Source organism: Manis pentadactyla, chromosome 12 (assembly GCF_030020395.1).
Source record: "Manis pentadactyla isolate mManPen7 chromosome 12, mManPen7.hap1, whole genome shotgun sequence".
NCBI lineage: Eukaryota > Metazoa > Chordata > Mammalia > Pholidota > Manidae > Manis > Manis pentadactyla.
Window position 1 is genome coordinate 80,070,043 of NC_080030.1, and position 22,815 is coordinate 80,092,857.

Genomic DNA, 22,815 nt, shown 5'->3' on the forward strand with positions numbered 1-22,815 from the left:
GAATAACTACAACAAACACAGGTAAACACCCACAAACATAAAAGATATGGAGAACACACCCGACTCAACACGGAAACAGCACAACGTATGAAACAACGTACCCCACTAACATCACAGGACGTATAAGGGCAACCAATTCTCACAAACCACATTTAACCATGTACACACCACACACACAATGAGGCACACTACACAAGCAAAACCACACACACACAACACATCTCGCCTCACACACCACAAAACAACGAATTGCACACACAAACTTTCAAACACGCATCACAATCACACTCGCAAAACACACACAACACACACAAAACCACAACCTAAACACACAACCAAAAATAAACGCACATAGCACACATTTCACACACTAAGCACCCCACGCACCACCGCACACAGGCACCCCACACACATACATACACACGGGCACCACTACGCAATGCACACACACAAAAAAGCGCAAAAGGTAACAAAACAACAGTCACAGGGCACACACCGCACACAACAAAGCACATGTTTCTCATAAGTCACAAAAGTCACATTTGGGAGAGTATGTGCAGCACACGCAGTGAGGCACACTAAACAAGCGCAAGCACACATGGACATCACACCTCACATCGCATACATAAAAACCACACACACTCAACCACTGAAACACAACCACACACAAATCACAGTCACACATACAAAACACGCAACACCACAACACACAAACGACACTCACAAACCCCTAGGCAAAACGCGCATAAGCAACAAAGAAGACAATGAGCACACATTTAACACACTACACACACAACTACGCACAGACACAACACACATACATCCTCACACAGGAGAACTGCGCAGAACAAACACACAACACAGAAATAAGCAACACAATAGTCACAATACACACCCCACACACTTCAAGGCACATAACTGCTCACAATACACACGAAAAACATTCGCAGTCTACGTACTGGGCACACCAAGAGACATACTAAACAAGCACAACCGCACACAGTCAACACATCTCACATCATGTGCGTAACTCAAACAGCCACACACACACACACACACACACACACACACACAACCTCTCTAACACAACACACAAATCACAATCATACACAAAATACTGACACAACACATACAAATCCTTCCACAACTGATGAAAACTCACGCAACACACATATAATGCACTACACACAGCACACACAACCACAAGCCTACAACACAGATCACACAGAGGCCCACACGGAGACAGCACGAACCAAAGCCCACATACACACACACAACAAACACATGCACACAACACGTCTGACACAAGGCTAAAACAACGTCACACAAAATGCTCAGATTACACCGACCAAACAACTTCTACCCAGTATGTAACACACAGAAAGCATATAGACGGCACTCACCCACCCCACAACACAGTACTTAATGCAACAGACCAAGGAAAGACCAGACACATTTCACACTAAACATTAGACTGGATGCCACAAGCCAAACACACAACATACAGAACCGCCAACAGATAACTCATCATAATGGCAAAACATACAATGCTCAAAGAGCCACTCAACACACACAACACAACTCACAAAGACCAGCGTCACACGTAACACACCACCCAGTGAAAAATACACAGAGCAGTGTACTCATCAAGCTGTAAGGAACCTATAGCACACATATTACGTACAAAATACGCACAACACGGACAACACCCAACACAGAGAAAACAAGCAAGACCCACAGGCAAAAGACAGCACAGCGCCAAACACACAGGAACACAGCACACACAGCGTATCACAACAGAGAATACACACAGAATCGCAGAAAAGCACCACAAATCACTCACTACCATATAGCAACCACACGTACAGCACACTACACACACAACAAACCCAGAAAGCACTAAAGAGATCAAGTGTATAGCCTTCTATTGCAATGTTTACAGAGGTTTCCATATCACATAGGAGCAAGTGGCATGCATGCGGAGATCAGCGTAGTGTTCTCTCAGGGAGGGTCTCCTCAGTGCACGGTGGATTGTTTCCCCTGCAGACTTTGGCATAAGGCTCTTCTGCAGCAGTTTATGTCACTTTACTACAAAGGCATCTCCAGGACATTGCTACTAAAGGGACGAGGTGGCTCCTTTCGTCCTCTTTGAGCGCCCTCAGTGAACAAGGCCCTCCTGGGGGATAACAGACCTGTGGAGAAAATGGACAATCACTTAGAGGCTCCCTTCAGTGCGCTTGAATGCAGAAGTCTCTCAACACACAAACAGCACACCACACTAAACATCAAAACCCCCACACCCCGAGAACATAACTGCACACAATACACATGAACCACGGTTCTCAGAGTAAACACAACACTCACAGTGAGGCTCACGGACCGACCATGACCCCACAGAGTACACACCTCACATATTACACTCATTACTCAAAACAGCCAACCACTCACACAACGTGTCAAACGCAACCACACACAAATCACAGTCACACATGCTGAACGCACACCACACCTACAATGCATACAAGCCCACGTGCAAAACACACAAACCACAACGAAAAGAACTCCGAATTTATGCAACACACATTTCACAAACTACACACATCACTACAAACACACAATACATACAGCACACAGAACCTCACAGAATGCGCAATGCCAAACGCAGAACATATACACAAAGCACAACATTCATAACACACAATTAATCTCACACAACTTGCAAAACACACAGACCACACAACACACACACACACAAGATGCAACACACAGAGAATACACTCAACACAAGCACAAAAACACAAGTCAACAAAAACTCGTCACACAGCACACACAAACATCGCACACAGAAATTAACATCACAACTCATAACACACACCGCACCCTGCATTAACAATGCAACACACACACACAACAATGCAACCACTGCATAACACACAAAAAGCCACACACAGCACACACTCAGGGAACAACCACAACACACGCAGGTAAACACCCACAAACACATACATCGAGAGCATACAGGACCTCTCAACATGCACAAGGCACAACATAAAAAACAACATACACCACAAACATCACAGGACATAAAAGCACACAACTCACACAAACCACAGTTCCGTGAGTACACACAACACACACAATGAGGCACACTACACAACCACAATCACACACAGACAGCACGTCTCACATCACACACGTAACTCAACCAAACAAACACACATCCTCTCAAACACAGCCAAACACAAATCACCATCACACACGGAAAGCAGTTGCACCACATACAAAACCACACGCAAAACACACAACCAACAAAAAAAGCCCACAGTGCACATTTCACACACTACAAACCACACACACACACATTCACGCACAGACAACCCACACTCATATCCATGCACGGGCTGCACTCTGCAAAACGCACACACACGAAACCCAAAATGTAACAACACAAGTCACAAGGCACACACACCAGACAGACACGTCAGAGCTCATAATGGCTCACAACACACACGAATCCCATTTCAGAGAACACACAGCACACACAATGAGGCATGCTGAACAAGCACAACCACACGCAGACAACACATTACACATCACACACGTAACAAGCAAACACCCACACAACCACTCAAACACAACCACATGAAAATCACAATCACACATGCAGAACTCACACCACACACAAGAGGTGCAAAATGACGTGCAACACACACACAAACCACAACAGAAAGATCACGAAATTTATGGAACACGCACTTCACACACTAGGCACATCACACCAAACACACATAAAACTTTCAGCACACAGAGCCTCACAGAACACGCAATGCAAAGCAAAGCAAACAACAGATACACAAAGCATATCAGACGCAACACACGGTATCCCGCACGACACATAAAATACACAGAACGAACAACACACACACAGTACACAAAGCAGTTAACAATACAAACAACAAACGGGCAACTGGGAACACAATATGTTTTACATCACGCAACACACGTGTGGTCACATCACACATTGAACATGACACAGAAAACTATTCACAGACCACAGAACATTCCCAACCACGGACACAACACGCTACGCAAAAGACGTCCAACATACAACACACAAAGGCACACTCCAAGCACACAACACACAACACAGAACCACCCACAACCACACCAGTCACGCAGCACTCCCCAAACATACACACAACACGCACTACACACAACAATGACGCACCCAAACTGCACACATCACTTACACAAGAGTCACAACACAGAAAGAGTAGAAAACACACAGGAAACAGACAACCACATAAACACAGCCACGCTCATGAAACCAGCAGATCACAGACTCCACAGCTAAAAGCACACAGTAACACAGCACGCAAACATGTAACACAACACACAATCACACAGCCAACACCACAGAACACGCACTACCATATACACAAAAGGCAGACAACGTACTTCACACATAACACAAATCTCAAAAAGCACCATACACATCACAAAAAAGACGCGCAAAACAAACATGGCACACACAACACACACATTAAAACAAGCACATCAGTACATTACCACAACACACAAAATAATCCACAAATCACAGAAAAATACATCGTACTACACACGCAAGCAACACACACAGATTACACATCACAACTCATAGCACACACAACAACCTGCATTAACGTCAGAGCACACCGACGTAACCACTACCTACCACGCATAAAGCCACACACAACACACACTAAAGGAATAACTACAACAAACACAGGTAAACACCCACAAACATAAAAGATATGGAGAACACACCCGACTCAACACGGAAACAGCACAACGTATGAAACAACGTACCCCACTAACATCACAGGACGTATAAGGGCAACCAATTCTCACAAACCACATTTAACCATGTACACACCACACACACAATGAGGCACACTACACAAGCAAAACCACACACACACAACACATCTCGCCTCACACACCACAAAACAACGAATTGCACACACAAACTTTCAAACACGCATCACAATCACACTCGCAAAACACACACAACACACACAAAACCACAACCTAAACACACAACCAAAAATAAACGCACATAGCACACATTTCACACACTAAGCACCCCACGCACCACCGCACACAGGCACCCCACACACATACATACACACGGGCACCACTACGCAATGCACACACACAAAAAAGCGCAAAAGGTAACAAAACAACAGTCACAGGGCACACACCGCACACAACAAAGCACATGTTTCTCATAAGTCACAAAAGTCACATTTGGGAGAGTATGTGCAGCACACGCAGTGAGGCACACTAAACAAGCGCAAGCACACATGGACATCACACCTCACATCGCATACATAAAAACCACACACACTCAACCCCTGAAACACAACCACACACAAATCAGAGTCACACATACAAAACACGCAACACCACAACACACAAACGACACTCACAAACCCCTAGGCAAAACGCGCATAAGCAACAAAGAAGACAATGATCACACATTTAACACACTACACACACAACTACGCACAGACACAACACACATACATCCTCACACAGGAGAACTGCGCAGAACAAACACACAACTCAGAAATAAGCAACACAATAGTCACAATACACACACCACACACTTCAAGGCACATAACTGCTCACAATACACACGAAAAACATTCGCAGTCTACGTACTGGGCACACCAAGAGACATACTAAACAAGCACAACCGCACACAGTCAACACATCTCACATCATGTGCGTAACTCAAACAGCCACACACACACACACACACACACACACAACCTCTCTAACACAACACACAAATCACAATCATACACAAAATACTGACACAACACATACAAATCCTTCCACAACTGATGAAAACTCACGCAACACACATATAATGCACTACACACAGCACACACAACCACAAGCCTACAACACAGATCACACAGAGGCCCACACGGAGACAGCACGAACCAAAGCCCACATACACACACACAACAAACACATGCACACAACACGTCTGACACAAGGCTAAAACAACGTCACACAAAATGCTCAGATTACACCGACCAAACAACTTCTACCCAGTATGTAACACACAGAAAGCATATAGACGGCACTCACCCACCCCACAACACAGTACTTAATGCAACAGACCAAGGAAAGACCAGACACATTTCACACTAAACATTAGACTGGATGCCACAAGCCAAACACACAACATACAGAACCGCCAACAGATAACTCATCATAATGGCAAAACATACAATGCTCAAAGAGCCACTCAACACACACAACACAACTCACAAAGACCAGCGTCACACGTAACACACCACCCAGTGAAAAATACACAGAGCAGTGTACTCATCAAGCTGTAAGGAACCTATAGCACACATATTACGTACAAAATACGCACAACACGGACAACACCCAACACAGAGGAAACAAGCAAGACCCACAGGCAAAAGACAGCACAGCGCCAAACACACAGGAACACAGCACACACAGCGTATCACAACAGAGAATACACACAGAATCGCAGAAAAGCACCACAAATCACTCACTACCATATAGCAACCACACGTACAGCACACTACACACACAACAAACCCAGAAAGCACTAAAGAGATCAAGTGTATAGCCTTCTATTGCAATGTTTACAGAGGTTTCCATATCACATAGGAGCAAGTGGCATGCATGCGGAGATCAGCGTAGTGTTCTCTCAGGGAGGGTCTCCTCAGTGCACGGTGGATTGTTTCCCCTGCAGACTTTGGCATAAGGCTCTTCTGCAGCAGTTTATGTCACTTTACTACAAAGGCATCTCCAGGACATTGCTACTAAAGGGACGAGGTGGCTCCTTTCGTCCTCTTTGAGCGCCCTCAGTGAACAAGGCCCTCCTGGGGGATAACAGACCTGTGGAGAAAATGGACAATCACTTAGAGGCTCCCTTCAGTGCGCTTGAATGCAGAAGTCTCTCAACACACAAACAGCACACCACACTAAACATCAAAACCCCCACACCCCGAGAACATAACTGCACACAATACACATGAACCACGGTTCTCAGAGTAAACACAACACTCACAGTGAGGCTCACGGACCGACCATGACCCCACAGAGTACACACCTCACATATTACACTCATTACTCAAAACAGCCAACCACTCACACAACGTGTCAAACGCAACCACACACAAATCACAGTCACACATGCTGAACGCACACCACACCTACAATGCATACAAGCCCACGTGCAAAACACACAAACCACAACGAAAAGAACTCCGAATTTATGCAACACACATTTCACAAACTACACACATCACTACAAACACACACAATACATACAGCACACAGAACCTCACAGAATGCGCAATGCCAAACGCAGAACATATACACAAAGCACAACATTCATAACACACAATTAATCTCACACAACTTGCAAAACACACAGACCACACAACACACACACACACAAGATGCAACACACAGAGAATACACTCAACACAAGCACAAAAACACAAGTCAACAAAACTCGTCACACAGCACACACAAACATCGCACACAGAAATTAACATCACAACTCATAACACACACCGCACCCTGCATTAACAATGCAACACACACACACAACAATGCAACCACTGCATAACACACAAAAAGCCACACACAGCACACACTCAGGGAACAACCACAACACACGCAGGTAAACACCCACAAACACATACATCGAGAGCATACAGGACCTCTCAACATGCACAAGGCACAACATAAAAAACAACATACACCACAAACATCACAGGACATAAAAGCACACAACTCACACAAACCACAGTTCCGTGAGTACACACAACACACACAATGAGGCACACTACACAACCACAATCACACACAGACAGCACGTCTCACATCACACACGTAACTCAACCAAACAAACACACATCCTCTCAAACACAGCCAAACACAAATCACCATCACACACGGAAAGCAGTTGCACCACATACAAAACCACACGCAAAACACACAACCAACAAAAAAAGCCCACAGTGCACATTTCACACACTACAAACCACACACACACACAGTCACGCACAGACAACCCGCACTCATATCCATGCACGGGCTGCACTCTGCAAAACGCACACACACGAAACCCAAAATGTAACAACACAAGTCACAAGGCACACACACCAGACAGACACGTCAGAGCTCATAATGGCTCACAACACACACGAATCCCATTTCAGAGAACACACAGCACACACAATGAGGCATGCTGAACAAGCACAACCACACGCAGACAACACATTACACATCACACACGTAACAAGCAAACACCCACACAACCACTCAAACACAACCACATGAAAATCACAATCACACATGCAGAACTCACACCACACACAAGAGGTGCAAAATGACGTGCAACACACACACAAACCACAACAGAAAGATCACGAAATTTATGGAACACGCACTTCACACACTAGGCACATCACACCAAACACACATAAAACTTTCAGCACACAGAGCCTCACAGAACACGCAATGCAAAGCAAAGCAAACAACAGATACACAAAGCATATCAGACGCAACACACGGTATCCCGCACGACACATAAAATACACAGAACGAACAACACACACACAGTACACAAAGCAGTTAACAATACAAACAACAAACGGGCAACTGGGAACACAATATGTTTTACATCACGCAACACACGTGTGGTCACATCACACATTGAACATGACACAGAAAACTATTCACAGACCACAGAACATTCCCAACCACGGACACAACACGCTACGCAAAAGACGTCCAACATACAACACACAAAGGCACACTCCAAGCACACAACACACAACACAGAACCACCCACAACCACACCAGTCACGCAGCACTCCCCAAACATACACACAACACGCACTACACACAACAATGACGCACCCAAACTGCACACATCACTTACACAAGAGTCACAACACAGAAAGAGTAGAAAACACACAGGAAACAGACAACCACATAAACACAGCCACGCTCATGAAACCAGCAGATCACAGACTCCACAGCTAAAAGCACACAGTAACACAGCACGCAAACATGTAACACAACACACAATCACACAGCCAACACCACAGAACACGCACTACCATATACACAAAAGGCAGACAACGTACTTCACACATAACACAAATCTCAAAAAGCACCATACACATCACAAAAAAGACGCGCAAAACAAACATGGCACACACAACACACACATTAAAACAAGCACATCAGTACATTACCACAACACACAAAATAATCCACAAATCACAGAAAAATACATCGTACTACACACGCAAGCAACACACACAGATTACACATCACAACTCATAGCACACACAACAACCTGCATTAACGTCAGAGCACACCGACGTAACCACTACCTACCACGCATAAAGCCACACACAACACACACTAAAGGAATAACTACAACAAACACAGGTAAACACCCACAAACATAAAAGATATGGAGAACACACCCGACTCAACACGGAAACAGCACAACGTATGAAACAACGTACCCCACTAACATCACAGGACGTATAAGGGCAACCAATTCTCACAAACCACATTTAACCATGTACACACCACACACACAATGAGGCACACTACACAAGCAAAACCACACACACACAACACATCTCGCCTCACACACCACAAAACAACGAATTGCACACACAAACTTTCAAACACGCATCACAATCACACTCGCAAAACACACACAACACACACAAAACCACAACCTAAACACACAACCAAAAATAAACGCACATAGCACACATTTCACACACTAAGCACCCCACGCACCACCGCACACAGGCACCCCACACACATACATACACACGGGCACCACTACGCAATGCACACACACAAAAAAGCGCAAAAGGTAACAAAACAACAGTCACAGGGCACACACCGCACACAACAAAGCACATGTTTCTCATAAGTCACAAAAGTCACATTTGGGAGAGTATGTGCAGCACACGCAGTGAGGCACACTAAACAAGCGCAAGCACACATGGACATCACACCTCACATCGCATACATAAAAACCACACACACTCAACCCCTGAAACACAACCACACACAAATCAGAGTCACACATACAAAACACGCAACACCACAACACACAAACGACACTCACAAACCCCTAGGCAAAACGCGCATAAGCAACAAAGAAGACAATGATCACACATTTAACACACTACACACACAACTACGCACAGACACAACACACATACATCCTCACACAGGAGAACTGCGCAGAACAAACACACAACTCAGAAATAAGCAACACAATAGTCACAATACACACACCACACACTTCAAGGCACATAACTGCTCACAATACACACGAAAAACATTCGCAGTCTACGTACTGGGCACACCAAGAGACATACTAAACAAGCACAACCGCACACAGTCAACACATCTCACATCATGTGCGTAACTCAAACAGCCACACACACACACACACACACACACACACACACACACAACCTCTCTAACACAACACACAAATCACAATCATACACAAAATACTGACACAACACATACAAATCCTTCCACAACTGATGAAAACTCACGCAACACACATATAATGCACTACACACAGCACACACAACCACAAGCCTACAACACAGATCACACAGAGGCCCACACGGAGACAGCACGAACCAAAGCCCACATACACACACACAACAAACACATGCACACAACACGTCTGACACAAGGCTAAAACAACGTCACACAAAATGCTCAGATTACACCGACCAAACAACTTCTACCCAGTATGTAACACACAGAAAGCATATAGACGGCACTCACCCACCCCACAACACAGTACTTAATGCAACAGACCAAGGAAAGACCAGACACATTTCACACTAAACATTAGACTGGATGCCACAAGCCAAACACACAACATACAGAACCGCCAACAGATAACTCATCATAATGGCAAAACATACAATGCTCAAAGAGCCACTCAACACACACAACACAACTCACAAAGACCAGCGTCACACGTAACACACCACCCAGTGAAAAATACACAGAGCAGTGTACTCATCAAGCTGTAAGGAACCTATAGCACACATATTACGTACAAAATACGCACAACACGGACAACACCCAACACAGAGGAAACAAGCAAGACCCACAGGCAAAAGACAGCACAGCGCCAAACACACAGGAACACAGCACACACAGCGTATCACAACAGAGAATACACACAGAATCGCAGAAAAGCACCACAAATCACTCACTACCATATAGCAACCACACGTACAGCACACTACACACACAACAAACCCAGAAAGCACTAAAGAGATCAAGTGTATAGCCTTCTATTGCAATGTTTACAGAGGTTTCCATATCACATAGGAGCAAGTGGCATGCATGCGGAGATCAGCGTAGTGTTCTCTCAGGGAGGGTCTCCTCAGTGCACGGTGGATTGTTTCCCCTGCAGACTTTGGCATAAGGCTCTTCTGCAGCAGTTTATGTCACTTTACTACAAAGGCATCTCCAGGACATTGCTACTAAAGGGACGAGGTGGCTCCTTTCGTCCTCTTTGAGCGCCCTCAGTGAACAAGGCCCTCCTGGGGGATAACAGACCTGTGGAGAAAATGGACAATCACTTAGAGGCTCCCTTCAGTGCGCTTGAATGCAGAAGTCTCTCAACACACAAACAGCACACCACACTAAACATCAAAACCCCCACACCCCGAGAACATAACTGCACACAATACACATGAACCACGGTTCTCAGAGTAAACACAACACTCACAGTGAGGCTCACGGACCGACCATGACCCCACAGAGTACACACCTCACATATTACACTCATTACTCAAAACAGCCAACCACTCACACAACGTGTCAAACGCAACCACACACAAATCACAGTCACACATGCTGAACGCACACCACACCTACAATGCATACAAGCCCACGTGCAAAACACACAAACCACAACGAAAAGAACTCCGAATTTATGCAACACACATTTCACAAACTACACACATCACTACAAACACACACAATACATACAGCACACAGAACCTCACAGAATGCGCAATGCCAAACGCAGAACATATACACAAAGCACAACATTCATAACACACAATTAATCTCACACAACTTGCAAAACACACAGACCACACAACACACACACACACAAGATGCAACACACAGAGAATACACTCAACACAAGCACAAAAACACAAGTCAACAAAACTCGTCACACAGCACACACAAACATCGCACACAGAAATTAACATCACAACTCATAACACACACCGCACCCTGCATTAACAATGCAACACACACACACAACAATGCAACCACTGCATAACACACAAAAAGCCACACACAGCACACACTCAGGGAACAACCACAACACACGCAGGTAAACACCCACAAACACATACATCGAGAGCATACAGGACCTCTCAACATGCACAAGGCACAACATAAAAAACAACATACACCACAAACATCACAGGACATAAAAGCACACAACTCACACAAACCACAGTTCCGTGAGTACACACAACACACACAATGAGGCACACTACACAACCACAATCACACACAGACAGCACGTCTCACATCACACACGTAACTCAACCAAACAAACACACATCCTCTCAAACACAGCCAAACACAAATCACCATCACACACGGAAAGCAGTTGCACCACATACAAAACCACACGCAAAACACACAACCAACAAAAAAAGCCCACAGTGCACATTTCACACACTACAAACCACACACACACACATTCACGCACAGACAACCCGCACTCATATCCATGCACGGGCTGCACTCTGCAAAACGCACACACACGAAACCCAAAATGTAACAACACAAGTCACAAGGCACACACACCAGACAGACACGTCAGAGCTCATAATGGCTCACAACACACACGAATCCCATTTCAGAGAACACACAGCACACACAATGAGGCATGCTGAACAAGCACAACCACACGCAGACAACACATTACACATCACACACGTAACAAGCAAACACCCACACAACCACTCAAACACAACCACATGAAAATCACAATCACACATGCAGAACTCACACCACACACAAGAGGTGCAAAATGACGTGCAACACACACACAAACCACAACAGAAAGATCACGAAATTTATGGAACACGCACTTCACACACTAGGCACATCACACCAAACACACATAAAACTTTCAGCACACAGAGCCTCACAGAACACGCAATGCAAAGGAAAGCAAACAACAGATACACAAAGCATATCAGACGCAACACAGGGTATCCCGCACGACACATAAAATACACAGAACGAACAACACACACACAGTACACAAAGCAGTTAACAATACAAACAACAAACGGGCAAATGGGAACACAATATGTTGTACATCACGCAACACACGTGTGGTCACATCACACATTGAACATGACACAGAAAACTATTCACGGACCACAGAACATTCCCAACCACGGACACAACACGCTACGCATAAGACGTCCAACATACAACACACAAAGGCACACTCCAAGCACACAACACACAACACAGAACCACCCACAACCACACCTGTCACGCAGCACTCCCCAAACATACACACAACACGCACTACACACAACAACGACGCACCCAAACTGCACACATCACTTACACAAGAGTCACAACACAGAAAGAGTAGAAAACACACAGGAAACAGACAACCACATAAACACAGCAACGCTCATGAAACCAGCAGATCACAGACTTCACAGCTAAAAGCACACAATAACACAGCACGCAAACATGTAACACAACACACAATCACACAGCCAACACCACAGAACACGCACTACCATATACACAAAAGGCAGACAACGTACTTCACACATAACACAAAACTCCAAAAGCACCATACACATCACAAAAAAGACGCGCAAAACAAACATGGCACACACAACACACACATTAAAACAAGCACATCAGTACATTACCACAACACACAAAATAATCCACAAATCACAGAAAAATACATCGTACAACACACGCAAGCAACACACACAGATTACACATCACAACTCATAGCACACACAACAACCTGCATTAACGTCAGAGCACACCGACGTAACCACTACCTACCACGCATAAAGCCACACACAGCACACACTAAAGGAATAACTACAACAAACACAGGTAAACACCCACAAACATAAATATATGGAGAACACACCCGACTCAACACGGAAACAGCACAACGTATGAAACAACGTACCCCACTAACATCACAGGACGTATAAGGGCAACCAATTCTCACAAACCACATTTAACCATGTACACACCACACACACAATGAGGCACACTACACAAGCAAAACCACACACACACAACACATCTCGCCTCACACACCACAAAACAACGAATTGCACACACAAACTTTCAAACACGCATCACAATCACACTCGCAAAACACACACAACACACACAAAACCACAACCTAAACACACAACCAAAAATAAACGCACATAGCACACATTTCACACACTAAGCACCCCACGCACCACCGCACACAGGCACCCCACACACATACATACACACGGGCACCACTACGCAATGCACACACACAAAAAAGCGCAAAAGGTAACAAAACAACAGTCACAGGGCACACACCGCACACAACAAAGCACATGTTTCTCATAAGTCACAAAAGTCACATTTGGGAGAGTATGTGCAGCACACGCAGTGAGGCACACTAAACACGCGCAAGGACACATGGACATCACACCTCACATCGCATACATAAAAACCACACACACTCAACCACTGAAACACAACCACACACAAATCACAGTCACACATACAAAACACGCAACACCACAACACACAAACGACACTCACAAACCCCTAGGCAAAACGCGCATAAGCAACAAAGAAGACAATGAGCACACATTTAACACACTACCCACACAACTACGCACAGACACAACACACATACATCCTCACACAGGAGAACTGCGCAGAACAAACACACAACACAGAAATAAGCAACACAATAGTCACAATACACACACCACACACTTCAAGGCACATAACTGCTCACAATACACACGAAAAACATTCGCAGACTACGTACTGAACACACCAAGAGACATACTAAACAAGCACAACCGCACACAGTCAACACATCTCACATCATGTGCGTAACTCAAACAGCCACACACACACACACACACACACAACCTCTCTAACACAACACACAAATCACAATCATACACAAAAAACTGACACAACACATACAAATCCTTCCACAACTGATGAAAACTCACACAACACACATATAATGCACTACACACAGCACACACAACCACAAGCCTACAACACAGAGCATACAGAGGCCCACACGGAGACAGCACGAACCAAAGCCCACATATACACACACAACAAACACATGCACACAACACGTCTGACACAAGGCTAAAACAACGTCACACAAAATGCTCAGATTACACCGACCAAACAACTTCTACCCAGTATGTAACACACAGAAAGCATATAGACGGCACTCACCCACCCCACAACACAGTACTTAATGCAACAGACCAAGGAAAGACCAGACACATTTCACACTAAACATTAGACTGGATGCCACAAGCCAAACACACAACATACAGAACCGCCAACAGATAACTCATCATAATGGCAAAACATTCAATGCACAAAGAGCCACTCAACACACACAACACAACTCACAAAGACCAGCGTCACACATAACACACCACCCAGTGAAAAATACACAGAGCAGTGTACTCATCAAGCAGTAAGGAACCTATACCACACATATTATGTACAAAATACGCACAACACAGACAACACACAACACTGAGAAAACAAGCAAGACCCACAGGCTGAAGACAGCACAGCACCAAACACACAGGAACATAGCACACACAGCATATCACAACAGAGAATACACACAGAATCGCAGAAAAGCACCACAAATCACTCACTACCATATAGAAACCACACGTACAGCACACTACACACACAACAAACCCAGAAAACACTAAAGAGATCAAGTGTATAGCCTTCTGTTGCAATGTTCATGGAGGTTTCCATATCACATAGGAGCAAGTTGCATGCATGTGGAGATCAGCGTAGTGTTCTCTCAGGGAGGATCTCCTCAGTACACGGTGGATTGTTTCCCCCGCAGACTTGGCAAAAGGCTCTTCTGCAGCAGTTTCTGTCACTTTACTACAAAGGCATCTCCAGGGCATAGCTTTTACTCACCAGGACGCTCCGGATCTCTGCGTCCTCGTTTAGCACCCCTGGGAAACAAGGACCTTCCGTATGATTCCAAACCTGTGGACAAAACAGCCGAGCACGCAAGGCTTCCTTCAGGGTGCTCGAAAGCAGAAGTCTTGGGACTGCCCTAAAGCATTTGCCTTTAGAATCAGAGCAAAGGATTCTTTCTCCCTGCAGAGCACAAGGAGAGAGCTGGGCTGCATGTGGTTAGTTCAGGCTGATGGAGTTCTGGTGCAGAGAAGCTCTTTGTTCTGATGAAAGGATGATCAGCTGAAGGAGTCCCAAAAGCATCTTCCCTTAAACGTAGTTGCAAGTCCCATTCATGGCACAGGTATCTCTTGGACTTAAGGTGCATTCAGAGAGGACACCATGCACACCTACGTTTGGCCATTCCACTCTGTATGAGTTAGGAGAAAGTAACTGAAAGTGTTAGATCGTGAAGTTAGAGCTCAGTTACCCCACAACAATTTCCAGTGACGGTTTGAATTAAGCTTCCCTAGCCATAAAGAGGAGCTTACATGACAGAGGCTTCTGGTGCTGCCTGCTTTTCACCTGTTGAACAGAACGCCCATCTGTCCAGCTTCCAATGCTGTGCAGAAAGCAACTTGTTCTGCCTCTTCCCCTGAGGCTGGGCAGAAGACCTCTTCACAGTATCCTTGTGTCTGTTAGTAAAAGTACATATAAGAAGCTCGCCTTGACACAGCAGTGTTTAGCTGTCGGTCTGGATATGTCTGAGCAGCTAATCACTTGGACTGAGACAGCCTCGGAGCCTTGTCTGTGGGACAACAGCTCTGACGCATAGTCCCATTGGCCAACAGGCTTTGGAGAAGATTGCACACACCTCTTGCTGACATGACGCTGAGGGACCAAAGCCAGTGTGCACTTCGTTTTCAAAGCTCAGACTGACTGTGGCACGGGAGACCGGCTTCCATACCCCACAGACCAACCTGAGCCTCTCTGAAGCAGTCATGTGGTTGCAGAAAAAAAGCGGCTTTTTAAACTTCCATGCTAAATTCATTGTACACAGGGCTTTTTCTGACAGCCAGGCTTCCTCAGCAAGGCCTCTCATTAATGGCCGCACAAGCGAGAGTCCACCGCTCAGCAAAAGAGACTTCAACACAGCCGACTTCACTCAGGCGCTTAGAGTGCAGGCACACAGGACAGACACGGAAAGCACTTTGCAAGCTCAGTTTCAGCATCCACTGCAACGTCTTCGATGATCCCTTGAATGGGGCATTCCGCACTGCTTTCCTTCACCCACGTAAGCTGAATCCAAAGCTGACTTGCCTCCACTGCTGTTATTTCAAAGCATCTTGTTCTGTAACTTCCGTGTGGCTAGTGCTGAGGCCTATTCAAAGCCCACTAGAGGGTGTACAGAGTACACCGCCTTCTACTGCAACATTCACTGTTTTCCATATCACATAAGAGCCAAATGCATGCAAGGCCAAAGCAGCCTTGTATTCTCTCAGGGAGGGTCTCCTCAGTGCACAGTGGAATGTTTCCTCAGCAAAGTCTCTCATAAGGCTCACTTGCAGCAGTTTCTGGCACTTTACTACAAAGGCATCTCCAGGGCATTGTTATTGAAGGGATGAGGTGGCTCCTTTCGTCCTCTTTCAGCGCCCTCAGTGAACAAGGCCCTCCCGGAGGATAACAGACCTGCGGAGAAAATGGACAATCACTTAGAGGCTCCCTTCAGTGTGCTTGAATACAGAAGTCTCTCAACACACAAACAGCACATCACACTAAACATCAAAACCCCCACACACCGAGAACATAACTGCACACATTACACATGAACCACGGTTTTCAGAGTAAACACAACACACACAGTGAGGCTCACGGACCGACCATGACCCCACAGAGTACACACCTCACATATTACACTCATTACTCAAAACAGCCAACCACTCACACAACGTGTCATACGCAACCACACACAAATCACAATCACGTGTGCTGAACGCACACCACACCTACAATGCATACAAGCCCACGTACAAAACACACACAAACCACAACAAAAAGAACTCCGAATTTATGCAACACACATTTCACAAACTACACACATCACTACAAACACACACAATACATACAGCACACAGAGCCTCACAGAATGCGCAGAGCGAAATGCAGAACATATACACAAAGCACAACATTCATAACACACAATTAATCTCAAACAACTTGCAAAACACACAGACCACACAACACACACATACACAATATGCAACACACAGAGAATACACTCAACACAAGTACAAAACACAAATCAACAAAATCTCGTCACAGAACACACACAAACATCGCACACAGAAATTAACATCACAACTCATAACACACACCGCACCCTGCATTAAGAATTCAACACACACACAACAATGCAACCACTGCATAACACACAAAAAGCCACACACAGCACACACTCAAGGAACAACCACAACACACACAGGTAAACACCCACAAACACATACATCGAGAGCATACAGGACCTCTCAACATGCACAAGGCACAACATAAAAAACAACATACACCACAAACATCATAGGACATAAAAGCACACAACTCACACAAACCACAGTTCCATGAGTACACACAACGCACACAATGAGGCACACTACACAACCACAATCACACACAGACAGCACGTCTCACATCACACACGTAACTCAACCATACATTGCATGGGTCTTTGCTTGTTTCGTGAGTGATGGGCAATGTGTTGTCTGTGTGTGGTTGTGCTTGTTTAGCATGCCTCATTGTGTGTGCTGTGTGTTCTCTGAAATGGGATTCATGTTTGTTGTGAGCAATTATGAACTCTGATATGTCTGGTGTGTGCCTTGTGACTTGTGTTGTTACATTTTGGGTTTCGTGTGTTGCCCACGCATTGAGGCACATTAAACAAGCACAACCACACAAGGAGAGCACATCTCACATCACATACATAGAAACCATACACATTCAACCACTGAAACACAACCACCCCCAAATCACAGTAAAAATACAAAACACACACAACACTCACAAACCCATAAGCAAAATGCACATAACCAACAAAGAAGACAATTAGCACACATTTAATACACTACATACACAACCATGCCCATGCACAACACTCATACATCGTCACAAAGGAGCACACCGCAAAACACACAGAACACAGAAATACACAACACAAAATCACAGTACACACACCACACCCTTCAGGGCACATAACTGCTCACAATACACACAGAAAACATTCACAGACTACGTACTGGGCACACCAAGAGACATACTAAACAAGCACAACTACACACAGTCAACACATCTCACATCATCTGCATAAGCTAAACAGCCACACACACTCACAGCCTCTCGAACACAACACACAGATCACAATCATACACAAAAACTGACAGAACACATTCAAATCCACAGACAACTGATGAAAACACATGCTACGCACATATAGAGCACTACACACAACACATACAACCACAAGCATTCAATTTAGAGCACACACAGACCCACACGCAGACAACATGAACGAAACCCACAACACACACGTCAAACACATGCACACAGCACGTCTGGCACAAGGCCAAATCAACATCACACACAACACTCAAGTTATACAGACCACCCAACAGCTACCCAGTATGTAACACAGAAAGCCCATAGACAGGACTCACACAACCCAGAACAAAGTACATAACACAACAGACCAAAGAAAGAGCAGACAAATTTCACTCAAACATTAGAATGGAAGCCACACACCAAACACACAACGTATACAATCGCCGATAGGACCCAACAATGACAGGGTTTATTCAGTGTGTTTGAATGCTGCAGTCTTAGTCCTGCACATAGGTATTTAGCCTGAGACTCATAACACATGGTTTTTCTCCCTTCAGGTCACAGTGAGAACTGTCCTTTGCAGGATTAGTTCATGCAGGTAGAGTTCAGGCACAAACGAGCACTTTCTAGTCATGAATTAATGATTAAGTGCTAGGAGCCCCAGAAATATCTTCCCTTTAATCTATTTGCAATTTCTATTCACAGTATACTTAACTCTTGGACATACCCACACATTATGGGCATGCCCACATAGAAAGGGGGAACTGCTTATAGCGAACAGTTTACTCTGGGTCTCTCTGAAGCCTCCAGGTAAGATGGAAAAATAGGTCTTTTTTAATTTTTTAATTTTGGTATCATTACTCTACAATTACATGAGGAACATTATGTTTACTAGACTCTCCCCATCCCCAAGTTACCCCCACATTCCGCATTGTAAATAGGCCCTTTTAAATCTTCCAAGCCAGTTTTTTAATTGTATGGAAGCACTTCTCTATCACCCAGATAGAGTTCAGGCCCAGACTCATGCTTGTTGTTTTGATTGGATGATCATTTTTAATAGGCTCCAGGAACATCTTAATTTAAAGGTAGTTGGATGTCTTATTCACAGCAACCTTACCTTTTTGAATTAAAGTGCATAACCATGTAACAGCTTTGTACACCTCAGTTTTGCCATCTCATTCTGTTTGTTTTAGAATTAAGTAATTGAAAAGGGTTCAGTGCTGTGTTCGATCAAATTAGAGATTATTCTATATGGAAGAGAACAGAGATCCCAGATATAAATCCAAGTTTACGTGGTCAGTTAATGCATGATAAAGGAATCATGGATTGCAATGGATAAATGACAGCCTATGAAACAAGTGGTGTTTTCTAATATTTACAGCTACATTTTAGAGAATGAAACCAGGTTATTGTCTAAATCCATAAACATAGGTAATCTCAAAATGGATGAAAGATCTGAATGTAAATCATGCAACCATATAATTCTTAGAAGAAAACCTAGGTAAAATCTCTTGCATATAAACATGAACTTTTTTCTGAACACATCTCTTCTGGGAAGGGGAACAACAGCATCAATGAATAAATGGGACTGCATTGAACTAACAATGTTCTGTAAAGGAAATGGCACCATCAGAAAAATAAAAGGGCATTCTGCAGTATGCAAGTTTATATTTGTTAATGATATACCCTACAAGTGGTTAACATCCAAAATAAATGAAGAACTCAAATGTCTTATCCCTCGAAAGGCAAATTACCCAATTAAAAATGGGCAGAAGATATGAACACACTTCTGCAAAGAAGAATTTCGCATGGCCAACAGGCACATGAAAACATGCTCCTCATCATTAATCATCACGGAAATGCAAATAAAACCACACAGAAATATCGCCTCACACCAGTTAGGTTGTCCAACATCCAAAGCAAGGAAGAAAAATCCTGGAGATGATGTGGAGAAAGGGAAACCTTCCTGCACTGTTAGTGGGAATATATGTTAGTTCAATCATTGTGGAAAGCAGTATGGAGGTTCTTCAAAGAACTAAGTCCAGAAATACCATTCACCCAAGAATTCCACTCCTAGGAATTTACCCACAGGAAATAATATCACAGATTCAAACAGACATATGCACCCCTATGTTTATTGCAGCACTATTTATAATAGCTCAAATATGGAAGCAACCTGCATCCATCATTAGATGAATAAAGAAGAGGTGGTACATACACATAATGGAATTTTATTCAGCTCTAAGAAGAGTACAAATCCTACCCTTTGCAACAAATGGATGGAGCTAGAGGGTCTTATGCTCATTGAAATGAGCATGGAAAGCAAGTACCACATTATTTCACTCATTTACGGAGTATAACAGAAAAAAACATGTCGAACAAAACAGCATCAGAGTCACAGACTCCAAGAAGGGACTAATGGTTACCAAAGGGGAGGGGATGGCGAGGGTGAGTGGTGAGGGAGGGAGAAGGGAATTAATGGGCATTATGTTTAACACATGTAATGTATGGGGTGTCACAGGTAATACAGTGTAACACAGAGAGGGCAAGTAGTGACTCTATAACATCTTACTATGCTGATGGATGGTGACTGCAATGGGGTGTGTGGAGGGGAACTCAATAATATGGGTGAATGTAATAACCACGATGCTGCTCATGTGAAACGTTTATAAGATTGTATGTCAATGATACCTTTATAAAAAAAAAGATTAAAAGTTGTTTAGGAACTCATCTTTCACAAGCAAACTACAGTTCCAGAGCCACCTCGTCAAACTCACCAAGGCCAGTATTCTCTCCACCCTCAATCAGCCATGGGATGTGAGGGATTAAGGTTAAATGACATCACAAAGGTATAGGGCCCTGACCCAATAGGATTAGTGTTCTTACAAGAGGAGACCCTGGAGCACTCACTGGGAAGGGGGCAGCTCCAAGTGCGGTCTGCGTGACTCTGCTACCAGCCTCACTCACTGGGGAGCGAGAGAAGATCCCAGTGCAGTCTGAGTCACTCTGTTCACCTCCTCACTCAATGGGGAGGGTCCAGCTCACAGTGCCATCTGCATGATACTGCTCCCGGCCACATTCACTCACTGGGAAGGAATCAGATCACAGTGT